Source organism: Neophocaena asiaeorientalis, unplaced genomic scaffold (assembly GCF_003031525.2).
Source record: "Neophocaena asiaeorientalis asiaeorientalis breed wild unplaced genomic scaffold, Neophocaena_asiaeorientalis_V1.1 scaffold501, whole genome shotgun sequence".
Lineage (NCBI taxonomy): Eukaryota > Metazoa > Chordata > Mammalia > Artiodactyla > Phocoenidae > Neophocaena > Neophocaena asiaeorientalis.
The window spans coordinates 455,463-469,400 of NW_020172678.1; the positions used below are offsets into that span (position 1 = coordinate 455,463).

The 13,938-nt window shown below is 52.5% G+C and overlaps 1 protein-coding gene across 2 annotated transcripts in view; it reads left to right on the forward strand.

Annotated features, from left to right (window-relative positions):
- Positions 1–4,140: 4,140 nt before the first annotated feature.
- Positions 4,141–13,938, forward strand: part of CDH23 (cadherin related 23) — a 430,962-nt gene continuing 421,164 nt past the window's right edge. For both annotated transcript variants that reach the window (XM_024739760.1, XM_024739758.1), the window contains exon 1: positions 4,141–4,398. The gene's annotated coding sequence lies outside the window, so the exon portion shown is untranslated. The remainder of the gene's footprint in view (positions 4,399–13,938) is intronic.

Below are 13,938 nucleotides of genomic sequence, written 5' to 3' on the forward strand. Positions count from 1 at the left end.
GCTGTCGGTCACGGTGTGGTACTTTCCATAACTTCTAAACTATTTCTAAACTTCGTGATTCTCTTCAAGGTTCAAAGTTGAGAGGGGAGCTTCTGATTGGCTGGCCAGGGCCTTGTGCTCTGCCCTGTGGCCAGGAGGTGAGATGATGGAGGACCTTCCCTTTTAGTTGTTACAGTCAAAGCAGGGCCTGGTCCTTCCTCAGTGGGGAGCTCCCCTCAGTAGGACAGGGGTTTGCATGATGCTGGGCCCCGGGCAGGTAGCATCTCTATGGTTCTTTACGGTTGTCAAAGTGCTCTCACACTGCCCCAGGAGGAAGCCTGGGCAGATGCCATGACCTCAGTTACAAAATGGAAACCAGAGCTCAGAGAGGTTGAGAGACTTGTCCAAAGCCACATAAAGTGGTAAGAGATGCCCCAAAGGTTTGGGGGGAGAGGCAAAGGTTTCCTAAGGAAAGGCAGGTGGGGAGAACTCTGAGCTGTTGGTGGACAACCCTGACATAGTTTGAGAGATGGAAACCCCGGCCAGGAAGAACTTGATTTACATGTCTGTCTCCCTCTTGGACTGGGACTGCCTCAAAGACAGGGCTGCCTGGTATTCACAGTTGTGTCCCCAGCGTGCGGTACTGGCTTGTTCCCCTCAGATCCACTCCCTGCTCTCCTCTGCTGTGCTTCGAATCATAGCAGGGCTGACCCCAAATCCCACCTGAGTCTGCAGCTTCCGGCTGGGGCTGGCCAAAGGGAGGCATTGTGGGGAGGCCAGAGGGCTGGGGGAAGGGAGAAGTCAGGGTATCTCTTCTTCACACTTGACCTTAAGCAGTGTCTCTGGCAGTAGCTGTGTCTCCGGCTCCCACCAGCCAGGTCCACTGTGGTTCCATCTTCCGCTGCGTGACCCTGATCCTGGTGACTCTGCTTCCTCCCTTCATCCCTCCAGCCTGGGGGGCTAGCAAGTTTCTGCTGTTGCTGAACTCTGGGTTACCTCACCATCCCCCATTTGAATTCTCAGCTCTTCCATCACTGTGCAACCAAATTTGCTTTGAATCCCGTCACACTCAGAGCAGTTCTGTGGGCTGGCTGCACTCGGATAGACACCCAGGTTCCTAGCACGGTGTTTGGCACAGAGTGGGCACTTGACAAATGCTTGTGGAATAAAAGTGGCAGCCAAAGAGGTTCTGTGAATAGAAGTATGATGTCCACATTGGAGGAGGTGATGGTCTCCCTGAATTCAGTGCTGTTTTGTTCATGTGTAAAATGACTACAGACAGGCTGAGGAGTCACAGTTTAAGACAGAAGGTGGCAAACCAGAAAGAAAGAAGGTTTGGGGATTGGAGAAACTTTGAAGAACACCTCCTCTAATACTTTCATTTTGTGAATGAGGAACAGGAAGCACAGAGAGGTCATGTCTACCCAAAACCAGATAGAGAACAGTCTGATATTCAGAACCCAGATCTCCCAACTCCTGGCTCCATCACCCTGTCTTAAACGGTGACCCCCTGAGACCTGTCAGACCGCATCTCCGGCTCTGCCCTTTGTCCTCAAGCTCCAGACTCATGTGTCTAATGGCCTACCTGACATCTGCATTCAGTCATCTCACACTCGACACATCCCGGGGCAGGGGGGCTTTTGTTCCTTTCCCCGTGGTGGTCCTCTTCCCTTTTGCTCCGCATCTCAGGAAACAGCACCCTGTCCATCTACTTCCACAAGCCAGAAACCTGGGGTCTCCTTGACACCACCCTCTGTCTCGCCCTATAATCACTTCCTCTCCTAGTCCTGTAGATTTTTACCTCCTGAATATCCCTTCTTTCCAGTTCAACACTACCACCCCAGGCCAGGTCTCTGACACCTGGACAGCTGCAGTAGCCTATGTGAGCTCCAAGAGGGTGGGGGTATGTGCACACACACACTTGTGTGTGTGTTTTGTTCACTGATGTGTCCCACGTGTCAAGATTCACAGGGGTTAGCAACTTTTTTGTAAAGGGCCAGATAGTAAATATTTTAGGTTTTGCGGGCTGTGGAGTCTCTCTGCTGCAACTCCTTAACTCTGCAGTTGTACTGTGACAGGAGCCATAGCCTGATGGGCATGTCTGTGTTCCACTAAAACTTTCTGTACAAAAATGGGGGGCAAGATGGATTTGGCCTGAAAGCTGCAGTTTGCTGTTCCTGGTTGAGAAGTTCCTGCCACACAGTAGATAAGTAAATATTTCTAATTGAAGAACTATGCTCTTATCATCTATTACCTGCCAATCAATTCTCCATTTTCCCAACTACAAATCAGATCATGACACTTCCACTCCTCCACCTCCATCCCAACCATCTGCTTCAAAGCCTCCACTCTTAGGATAGAGATCAAATCCTGATTAAGGCCAACACGCCCTGCACAGTCTGGCCCTTTCTCCCACTGTGGCTTTGCACTCACCGTCCTCTTCACCCTTCCAGTGCTCCAGCCTCTCTGGCCTTCCTTCACTTCCTTATGTATGCCAGTTCCTTCCTACCACAGGGCCTTTGCACATGCTGTTTCTTCCACCTAAAATCAATTCTCTCTCCATCGCTTATCCTTCAGATCTCAGCTCAGTGTTACCTCCTCCAGGAAATCTTCCCTGATCCCCTAGGCCAGGTGCCATTAAAACACTCCTTTTCCTAGCATTGATTCTGACTCTAATTGTACCTGTTTATGTGTTTCATTGACTGTCTGTTTTCCCCATTAGAGGAGCTCTGCAAGGTGCAACGACCAAGCCTATTTTTTTTTCTCCATCACATCCCCAGAACCTATTTCCATTAGCTAGCACATAGTAGCAGTAATGAATGTATGGTAAAGAACAGGAGCTTTGGAATCAGGCAGATTCTAGGTTTGGTACCTGACTCTACCACATGGGTAAACTCAGTCACCTCCCTAAAGCCCATTTTATTGTTGTAAAGCCAGGCTAATGACAGGACCTACCAGAAAGGCTATGTTGAGGACAGAATGAACTGAGGCGGGAAGTCTCAACCCAGAACCTGCCTCTAGGCAGCTATTGTCAGTATGCTGACAGTATGGCAACAGTGACAGATCCAGACATCCCATCACATGAGAAATAGTTAAAAGAATTCAGAATGTTTAGCCCTGGGAAGTAAAGACTAAGGCCAGGGGATGACCCTCTTCAACTGTGCGAATATGGACTCTTCCTGACTCCAGGTGTCTGGAAAAGTCAAGAAATCTCCATCCCTACATAGGTGCAAAAAGAAGCTGGGAGACCATTATGCAGGTATGCAGCAGAAGGGTCTCCTGCATGGATGAGGGTGCTCAGGTGACATCAAGGGTCTCTTCCAATCCGGGGTCCTCATTTGTAAGCAACTGGGGGCATTTTGAGCTCGACTGATGGGAGAGGGCGCAGATTGGAGAGCATGAGTGGGGTGGGCGAAGGCAGCTAGTTGCGCCAAGCGCAGGTAAGTGGCCCCAAGGGCTAGACGGACAGGCCGCTCAGTGCGGCTCTGGGAGCAGAGAGGGGGCGCTTAAAGCCAACAGATGGCGCAGGCTCACCTAGGCCAGGCGCCTGCTCGCTCGTTCTAGCTTCCCGGGAGCGTTTCCCCGTTCCGCCGGAGACGCGGGGCCGGCGGGAGGCGGGCCAGGCCCCTACCCCTCTTCGGGACAGGGAGGCCCTGTGGAGCACGGCTCCAGCACGCACCTGGGGCTGCTTCCTCCTGCTTCCTCCTTGCCCGATTGGGGGATTCGTCGAGTTGCCACAGCAGCCGGTGCCATGACATCGGCAGAGGGCAGCTTCGCCAGTACTGAAATATACACTCCCTGAGCGCCTGGCCGGGCTTGGCAACGCTTCCGGGGGTCCGAGCGGGGCCAAGGGTGGCGGGTTCAGGGATCCTGGCGCCGATGGTGCAGGAGGGTGGGCGACGGGGCGCGGCCGGGCGGGAGGGGGCTGGGCTAGGCGGGAGGTGAGGGAGGGAGCGTCAGGAGGCGGGGTCTGGGTGGCGGGGGCCGAGCAGGGCGGAGGAAGCGAGGGAAAGTTGATCGCGGACTTGAGCTGCGGAGACGGCTCGGGAGAGAGAGACGCGGGCTGCGGAAGCGATGCTTGGTGAGAAGACGCGTCCGACGGCTACCGGGCGCTGAGCCGGGCGGGGCGGGGCGGGGCAGCCCGGCCCTGGGCATGGATCGCAGGGGTGCCGAGCCTCGGGACGATTGGGGCGCGCGTCGCCTGAGCCCGCTGCGCGCCTGAAGTTGCGGCCCGCAAGCGGCCAACAGCGAGCAGACGGCCCAAGGGGACCCCGGAGCGGCCAGCACGCCGCGGATGAGCCTTCGCGCCGGCAGCGAGACGCGGCGGTGGTCAGCACCCGAGCGGGCGGCCGGCGGGGGCCGATTCAGCGGAGAGCAGAGCCCAAGGCGCGGCGCGGCGCTGCTCCGCACACGCACACGGTACCAAGAACCGCGCATCGCCCCTTCCCTCCCGGTTCCCTCTCCTTCTCCACGCCGTTCACCCGCCACGCGGTGGGAAAGTTGGAGCCGTGGGGTTGCGACCGCAGGCGCTGAACCACTTGTTCTTGGCGCGGCCATCGCCCGTGGCGGGCGCCCGGGGCCTCCTTCCATCCCGGGCCCCTAGCCAGCATTCTGCGTCCCGCTCCGAGCCCGCGGTCGGACGCGCGGCAACTTTGATTCCTGGAAACTCGTATTTCCTCCGCGTTGGCCTTGGGAGGAAGGGCACTCCACTCCCCACCCCGGGTCCTGGACCCGCGAACATTCGAGCGCTTTGCTTTTCGCCCCTCAGAGAGGGTCTGGGTCTAGGGTGGGGAGAATTTCGGGGGCAAAGAGGGCGTTGGGATCCGATCCCCTCGCCTTCTGCTCCCTGGGTCCCCTTTTGGACAGTGGAGATGGGGTGGGGCATACCCCCACCGCGGGCTAGGCATCGGCACTGGAGGGACCTAAAGTCACGTAGCTCTCCCCTCCCCTCGTCGCCTCTCAGTGCCCGCGAGAGACCTCAGAGGACTCCTGCAACCTCCCCACTCCGGGCCGGCTATGGGAAGAGGCGCCCTTCGCGGAGCAGGGAGTCTTGTGCGGCTCGCCCTTTACCTCCCCAATCCCCGTGCAGGCCTGCCACGGGCCGTGCTGGTTGTCCCCAGGGACTTGTGCTCAGGGGCGCAGCCCGTGCCTTCCCTGCAGGTCAGCCCGGGACGCGTGCAGAGCCCGTGCGTTCCAAGGTGGTGGCGGCACGAGCCGGCGGGCACTCAGTGCCTTGCTTTCCCGGACCGGACACCCAGAGCGGCTGCCTCCGTGCCTCGGGCGGAGATCCTGTGCCCTAGCCGCCGGCCACCGCCCTACTGCGACTCCAGCCCAGAGCCCTTGCGCCGTCAGCCGCCCACTGGAGGCAAATTAGCCTTTCCTGGGTATAGCACGCCTCACCCTCCCCAGTAATTCGGAAAGCAGCGCCTGCTTCTTTTTCATACTTTGCCCTCTCAGACAAGAGCAGGCGTTGACCCTTACCTTTCAGCCACTTAGCAAGTACCCCCACCCCAATGTGGATTTTGAAATAAGCTGGAGACGCCCAGGAGAACTCTGTGTGTGTGTGTGTGTGTGTGTGTGTGTGTGTGTGTGCGCGCATGTGTTGCATGTTGGGTGGAGTCTGACTGTTGGCTGCATGGGGTGGGGTGGGCTTGAAGAGCTGGCTGGTGCCAGGTGAGAGGTGCTCATGAGTCAGCCCGTGGTGGGGGAGAGTGGACTTGGAGTTAACGTTTGGTTCATGGTGCAAGGGTAGGTGCACTGCAGTCAGCACCTATGAGCCTGGGGAACCAGATGTCACTCTGCTGCAGAGGGGGCTGGGAGAGGTCCCTTAGCTGGGGGAACTGGGATGCTTGGTGGTGTCTGGGGAAGGTGGGAAGGCAGAGTGCCTGAAAGGCAGAGAAGGAGAGTACCCCGTGGGCTGGAAAGGTGGCACTACAGAAGTGACTGGTGTGACAGGGAGGCTCTGCTCTGGGTAGTGGAGAGCTAAGAGGGTGTGGGAGGCCCAGAGATGACATCCTGTCCTCATCTGGGCTGGGGCCCCATACACATGTCTCTCTCTGCCTTCCTGACCCCCCAAACAGCTGGGCTTCTCACATCTGCTTACCAGAAGGCTTGATTTGAAGGTTATGATGGTGGATGGTCCTGGTTGCCTCCAACATAGCTCCTCCACCCAGCAAGGGACCTTACCCGCAAATTCACCATTTGAGGTTCATTTTTCTCGAGCTTAGTATTTTAAAGGGTGCCTTTCTGAAGTCCTAATTTAAAATGCACATACTTCTGGGAGGTGAAGGTCTAGTAGAGCCTTGCTACCCTGAGTGTGGCCTGTGGACGTGCAGCAACAGCATCACCTGGGAGCTTGAATCAGAATCTATATTTGACAAGATCCTTGAGTGATTTGTTTTCTCAGTAAAGTTTAAGAAGCCCTGGTCCATAGTACCTTCTCGGGAATGAGCATTTCACAGCCACTTGGTGCAGAAAGAGTGTCGAAAAGGGCAGTGGATAAGAATGTAGGTTTGAGAATGAGACTGGAAGTTCTTTTCCTGGAGATTTATGGTAGGGTTGGGTTCACAATCCACTGCTGGCTCCTTGTGGGTATTCCCTGCTAATGCCAGGAGGGTATCTGTGTTTTAGGGATCTTTAGACAGATTCAAGTAGCAGCTCAGCTTTCCGTGCAATTGAAACATTGCCACGTGTGAGGCATATGGGCAGTAGGAAGTGGGCAGAGGGGGTAGGGTTGTGGAAGCTGGATAAGCTGTTCTGCCTCTAGGAGGCCTGGGGCTGGGTAGATGTTGTCCCTTAAGAGGAAAGAATTAAGTAACTGTCCTCCACTTCATCTGTCCCTCCCAAATGGGTGGAATGACCCACTGATCACACCTCTTCGCGGCCCTCAGGACTTACGCAGAGGGAGCTGCGGAAATGCTAATTTGGGGTAGCCCGCAGAAGAGATGATAACAACCAAGCTCCACTCTTACCCCCCCTCGACCAGCCCAGACTGAACATCCCATTTCTGATGCCCTGGTGCCATGGGAGGTCCCTAGCTCCAAGGAAGAAGGATGATGCCAAGGCACTGTGGCAAGGCACCACTCCTGGTCCTATGGAGGAATAATGGTGACCCTGAAGCCATCAAGGCTGGCCTCATAGTGGAGATCTGAAGGACTTCAGAGGCATTTGGATCAGAGCCTTGGTGAGGCCAGTGGTATCACAGGTGGAAAGTCATGGCATGACTCATGCACCCCAGCCCTGCCAAAAGAGGACTGCCCTTCCTCTCTGCTGGCCTCTTGGCCAGGGGCAGAGTGGCAAGGTGGAGCCGTGGTAGGGCATGGATCAGCATGGCCATGGGCCTAACAGACAGTGATGCTCATGTGAAAGATTCCTTCATTGGTGAGTTCAAAAACAACTAGGTCAATAAAAGTCCTACTGTTTCCTAGGACCCTCAGGTTTAAAACAAAATGCAGTTTTAAAATGTAAATGTGGTTTCTTTTTAAGTTAATTTAATTGCCTTTGTTCATTTCTTTTGATTTTGAGCCTCGCTTTGAGTTTTCCTTGGCCCTGGGCAGTCTTGTTTGTCCATTTAATAGGTGAGCAAGGTCATTCATTGAGTTGGACCCTGCTGGATGGGTTATTTCAGGATGGGATTATCTTGCCTCCAGTGGAAAAGAAGTGGGGACGGGATCGGGCCCTTCTGTGCTCTAGCCTCCCGCACCTGTGTGGGTGATACCATCAGTCAGGCCTTCACTGACCCTGGCATGGGGGTGGGGTGGCCTCTCCAGCTGGGCCTCCCTCCCTCACTGCCCTTCCGTCGCACTTTTCACTACTCTGCAGTGGTCTGGCCCCTCACTAGACAGTGAGCTTCTTTAGCACAAGCTGTATCTTCTTCCTCCTTGTATCCCCAGGGACTGGTGCTTAATCACCGTCCATTGACTAAATGGCTATTACATTGGCATTGGTGTGCCTATAAGCTTTATTGAATTGCATAAGGCAGAAAATGCATATTCTTACCAACTTTATTGACTAGAAGGGTGTCAGTGAGAAACTTGGCATATTTAAGAAGTAGCCACATGGAGATAGCTTTCTAGCCTTTCACTGTGAAATCTAATCTGGTTCTGTCTCGGGCAGTGGGACGGGCTGCCGCTGCTGCTCCTTGCTGGGTGTGGATTTGGGTCTCGGCGTTCGTGCTCTTGGGGCTGTGTGTTACCTCGGCAGTGAAAGTCCGTGTGGCTCAGTGTATGGCCGGGAGATCGGGACTCTCAGACATCTGTCCTCAGCCCCTCGGGCCTCAGGTGGTGACACGGAGAGTGACACAGCAGGCTCGGGCTTAGCGTTCGTATTTTTGATCTTTCGTTTGCATGGTCTAAAACCTCACGCAAGAGTCGGTTATTATTATGATCGTAAGCCTGTTCCCTTCATGATTTTTGTGAGACGGCTTGGAGGCAGACCGAGCTGGAGTTGAACGCTAGCTCTTGTACTCCTGAGCGCTGAAGCCTTGCCCAGGCCTTAGTTTTCTCAGTGGTTAAATGGGAATAATTTCCAATTATATCGTAGGCTTGCTATCAGCATTAATCAGAAGAAAACTCTACAGAAAGTCTTTTGTGCAGGGCCTGGCACACAGTACACATGCAGAATGTAGTAGCTTTTATTATTATCCCTTTCGATTCAGTCACGCGTTAGGCATATTGTATTCAAGCAAAGAGGTGAAACCTCCCCTTATTTTGAGAGCTGGACAATCTATAGGTTCATAAATTGAATTCTGCCTAAAGATATGTGTGTGTGTGTGTGTGTGTGTGTGTGTGTGTGTGGTCGTGGTCTTTCATTTTGCATTACACATTTAAAGAAAGAAACAGCATTTTCATAATAAAAATCTAGATATTGACATTTCTGGCTGGAACTGGCAACATTGGGTCTGTGTTCCCAACTCGCAGTGATCCGTCGGGGCTGAGTTGCAGCCGCCCCTTTTATTTATTTGTGTTTTATTTACAATTTTTTTGATTGAGGATTACATACATACAATAAGGTAAACAGCTCTTAAATGAAAGTGGTGGATTTTTGCATACGTGTGCGCGTGTGTAACCCCAGCTGGATCGGATGCATCCCTGGTGCCTTGGCAGGTCTCCCTCAGGTCCCCTCCTGCTCCAGAAGTAACCACTATTCTGACTTCGCTCTGACTTGTGTCACACATGTGAGTTTTGCAGGTGAGCTTAGAGCCTTCAGTTCTCCACAGTCTCCACCGTTCCCTGTCATCTCACATTTGACCCTGCTTTACTCATTTGCACTAAATCTTGGCCCCTTTAGCCATTTGAGTTTGTGACATTTACGCCAAGGGCTGGAAGGGTCCTTAGAGACTAGCTGGATGTACCATGTTACAGCTGCGGAAACTGAGACTCACAGTTGGGGAGTGGGCTTATTCCAGACCCTCTCCCTGGGTGAGGTGGGCCTGGGTGGTGGCCAATCACGGGCAGAGCCTGGCTTCTCCCACCCCAGCAAGAGGCCAGGCAGACCCCCATCTCTTGGACCCCAGCAGCGCAGGGCCTGACCCTGCAATCACAGTCACCCAGAGCCTCCCACAGGCTGATCAGCCTCAGAGGGAGGGAGTCTGTCCTGGAGATGCATCTTCCCCAAGGCAGGCTGTTAGCAGCACTGCCTTCCTCTTTAAAGGCCATGCTCCATTTGGAGAGGACCTGCAATGCCATTTGTGACAAGGGCCCTGCGTACCACCTTGATTGTGTCTGTTTCTGAAAGAAGACTGTAATTTGGGAGCCAGTGAAATCAAGGGAGGGAAGAAGAAGAGAGAGCAAGAGAGAGAGAGGGAGGGAAGAGAGAGAAGACAAAAGGGGTGGCTGGGACCATGTCTGGGTCTTCATTTGTAGCACTGGTCCCATCCCCAAGAAATGCTGGCTTCCCCAGGACTGGGGTCAGCGTGGGCTGGGTCCCTCCAAGGACCTCCCTTTAGCTCTGCCCCTCTTTTCTTCTGCTCTTTGCTAACAGAGCTAAAAGCCTCGTCATCCTGCCCCAGGCTTACCCAGGGCTTCACTCTCCAGCCCTCTGCATCCCTTCTCTGGCTCTGACCTGCCTTTGCCCTAGGAAGAGGCTGATTTTGCCCTTTTCTCCTGGGGCCAAGAGAGCTGATGTTATCTCCCGGGTGCAGTGGTGACAGAACTCTAAGCCAGGCCTCTCTCTGCCCCTTCTACTGACGCCTGAAACTTTGTCTTAGGAGAGGCATGGGTGGACTGCCACAGGAAAACCAGCACATACTGGATAGTGGGACAGGAGGTCCTTCCAAACCCATCCTCCTTGTGTTTTAGGGTCCTACATCCACTGCTGGTGAGACCTTTCATTCAGGCATTCAGTCAACCAATACAGAGCATCACCTGTGTACCAGGCTCTGCCTAGTATGTGGGGATTCACAATGAGTGTCTAGAGCAGTGCTGTCCAGTAGAAATATAAGGCAGGCCACAGATACAAGTCACATATGTAGTTTTAAATTTTCTAGTCGCCACTTTAAAAAAATTAAAAGAAATAGGTGAAATGATTAAAAAATTTTTTAAATTTTTTTTTTATACAGCAGGTTCTTATTAGTTATCTATTTTATACATATTAGTGTATGTATGTCAGTCCCGATCTCCCAGTTCATCCCACCAGCCCCCGCACTGCTTTCTCCCCTTGGTGTCCATACGTTTGTTCTCTATAGCTGTGTCTCTATTTCTGCCTTGCAAACTGGTTCGTCTGTACCACTCTTCTAGATTCCACATATATGTGTTAATATACGATATTCGTTTTTCTGACTTGCTTCACTCTGTATGACAGTCTCTAGGTCCATCCACATCTCTGCAAGTGACCCAATTTCGTTCCTTTTTACGGCTGAGTTACATTCCATTGTATATATATGCCACATCTTCTTTATCCATTTATCTGTCAATGAAGAAATAGGTGAAATGATTTTTGATAATCTGTTTTATTTAACCCATTATATCCAAAATATTATCATTTAACATATAATCAATTCAACAAACTATTAATGAGACATTTACATACTTAAAAAAATTAAGTCTTTGGAATTTGGTGTGTGTTTGGCATTTACAGCACATCTCAATTTGGACTCGGCACATTTCAAGTGTTCAATGGCCACGTGTGGCCGGTGGCTACTGTATTGAACTGGGGGAGACAGATAATAACTACACGCTCAAGACAATTACAGATGGTCAGGAATGCTACAGAGAAAACAGGGTAATTGACATGCTAAAGGTGGAAGATAGGGTGGTCTGGGAAGGCCTCTTGGAGGGTGGGAAGATGTGGTCCATCTCCATGGACCTGAGCCCTAGCAGGGCTAGGGAGAGGAGTGGAAAGTGGGGAAGGGCCCATGTGTCCACAGGCAGCCCCCCCAGTTACTGAGCATGGGATGAAATATCCCCTTCTCCATAGAAAACCCCAGTGGAGGGGGCCCGGAATGGATAACAGTATTTTAGAAAAGCACCTTATCTCTGGGGTGTGCGTGCGTGTGTGTGTGTGTTTGTGTGTGTGTTTCCCCCATCTTTTCTGCACACTGTCTGTGAGAAGGATAAGGATTAAGTTCATCTTCCTGCTGCTTTTTTTTTTTTTTTGTGGTACGTGGGCCTCTCACTGTTGTGGCCTCTCCCGTTGTGGAGCACAGGCTCCGGACGCGCAGGCTCAGTGGCCATGGCTCACGGGCCCAGCCGCTCCGCGGTATGTGGGATCTTCCCGGACCGGGGCACGAACCCGTGACCCCTGCATCGGCAGGCGGACTCTCAACCACTGCGCCACCAGGGAAGCCCCGGAAATCCAGATTTTAAAGTACAAAATTTTATTTTAAATGTTAGCAACCAATTGAAGTATTTAAAAACACTGTGAAGCCATTCATTCATTGATCAAATATTTACTGAGCCCCTACTGTGTGCCAGGCACTGTTCTAGGCCTCTGGGGTCAGTCAGTGGCTCCTGTGCTTGTGTAATGTATATTGTCGGGAAAGCCCCTCAGCGAGCTGCATGTGGCCCATGGATGACCAGTTTACGTGTGACCTTTGCCATAGAGTATCGGGGCTGACAATAATAACAGGAAGCATTTATTAAGCACTTACTGTGTGCCAGGCCTTGGGCTTAGCACTTCATATAAAATCCCTCATTTAGTCCTGACAACAACCCTATGAGATAAGAACTTCTGTTACTTGTATTTTAAAGCTGAGAAATCAGGCACAGAGAGGTTAAGCAGTTTACCCAGAGTCACAGAGCTAGCAGGTGGCGCAGTGGGATTTGAGCCAAGGCAGTCTGAGTCCTTAATCCTCACTCTGTTCTTCTCTCAGTACTGCACTTAGGGAAGGCCAGAGCCAGATCCCTGACTAGACAGATAGAAACTGAGTCCGGAAAGGACAACTGACCCCCATTGGGTCTGTGCGGAGACAGTGACAGGGCCGGGCTTTCAATCCAGGCCTGTCAGGTATGTTTATTGCTGTGTGGACTTCATGTGTGATTGATCCTGGATTGGGGTTGGACATTCAGGTGCCTACAGCTCCCACACACTTAAGAGCAGGGCTGGGCAATGATTTAACATCCATGGGAGTAAATGAGGGGGGGCAGCTCACGAGCTTAGAGGCTACAGGTCATCTACCCAGATCAGGTTGCCCCACCTGGGAAGGCCATGTACTTCATTGCTCTTTGCATTTGCCCGGACTGGAGACCCCAGCTTGACCCCAGCTCTTCCACCTGTAAAACCAGGGGGTCGAATGCAATGACTCCTGTGATTTAATCTCTGCCTCACACCTTTCCCCCTACTATTGACCAGGCTGGCTGGCTAGCTGCCCTCAGTATCTCTGGCCAAGCATTAATCCTAAACTGACCTCGGTCTGGACTCTGGGTCCTTTCCTGAGTGACTGGAGGACCCTGGACTCATCTTGTGGTTTCCTCGTGTTGGTGTACCAGTGTGGTAACCTCACCGTGAGGCAGGAGAATATGTGTGAATGCTGAAGAAAGATGCCCCTGGCCGGCATGTGAAGACTGCAGTCACAGTCCTTGCGTTGACTCAAGTGCTTTCATCCTCTGAGCCACAGTTTCCTCATCTGTGAAGTAGAAGGAAAAACCGTTCTGGCCAATCCATTGATTCAGGAGGAAGGGGCTCACATGAGATATAGGAAAGTGCTTGGCTAAATGAATTGTGATAAATAGACATTGCAGTAAATAAATCAATATTTATGAGTCATCACTATGTATTAATGACTTGAACTATGCAGGATTTACAAGAGATATGCAGATAGATATTTAAATAACATGAACATCTCTAAATCCAGCAGCAGTGTCTTTGAATGGCTTGATGGCTTCTGCCCACTCTAGCAACTTGACACCCGTCTTTGGGGGAAAGTGTACCAGTCAACAAATCAAGGGACTACTGTTTTCAGGACACTGTGCAAGGCACACTAAGGTATAGAAATAGACAAGTCCAAGAGCTTTCACGGCTATTCAGAGTACCATATTTGGGCCAGTCAATTTGGGTGTGTGTGTGTGTGTTTATGAGAGAGAGGGCGGTGGGAGAGAGAGATAGAGAGAGGGAGCACACGAGCCCTGTAGCCGGTCCCCTTTGGGGATTTCAGCATCTCGTGCGTGCCTGACACAGCTAAGGTTTTCCTTCTGTGCTCTTCCTCACTGAACCCAAAGCTCTCCCTTCACCTGAGGTGCCGTGTAGAGTGTGAAGTGAAGTGCTGGGGGCCGAGTTAGCACTGGGACGGCTGCATCCTGGGAAGGAGACAGGAAGGCCATGGGGTGTACAGAGTGGGGGTGGACCTACCGGGCTGGCTGACCTGCCAAGCCGAGCCTGAGGGCTGTTGGAAACTGGAGCTCAGGCCGGAATAAGGGAGCCCATGAATAATACAGCGGGAGGGAGGCTGTTAACTAGGTGACCTCGTTGCACCTGCGTGTTTCACAGCTTCCTGGGGAGCTGCTGCGGGGCGGGGGGTGAGGG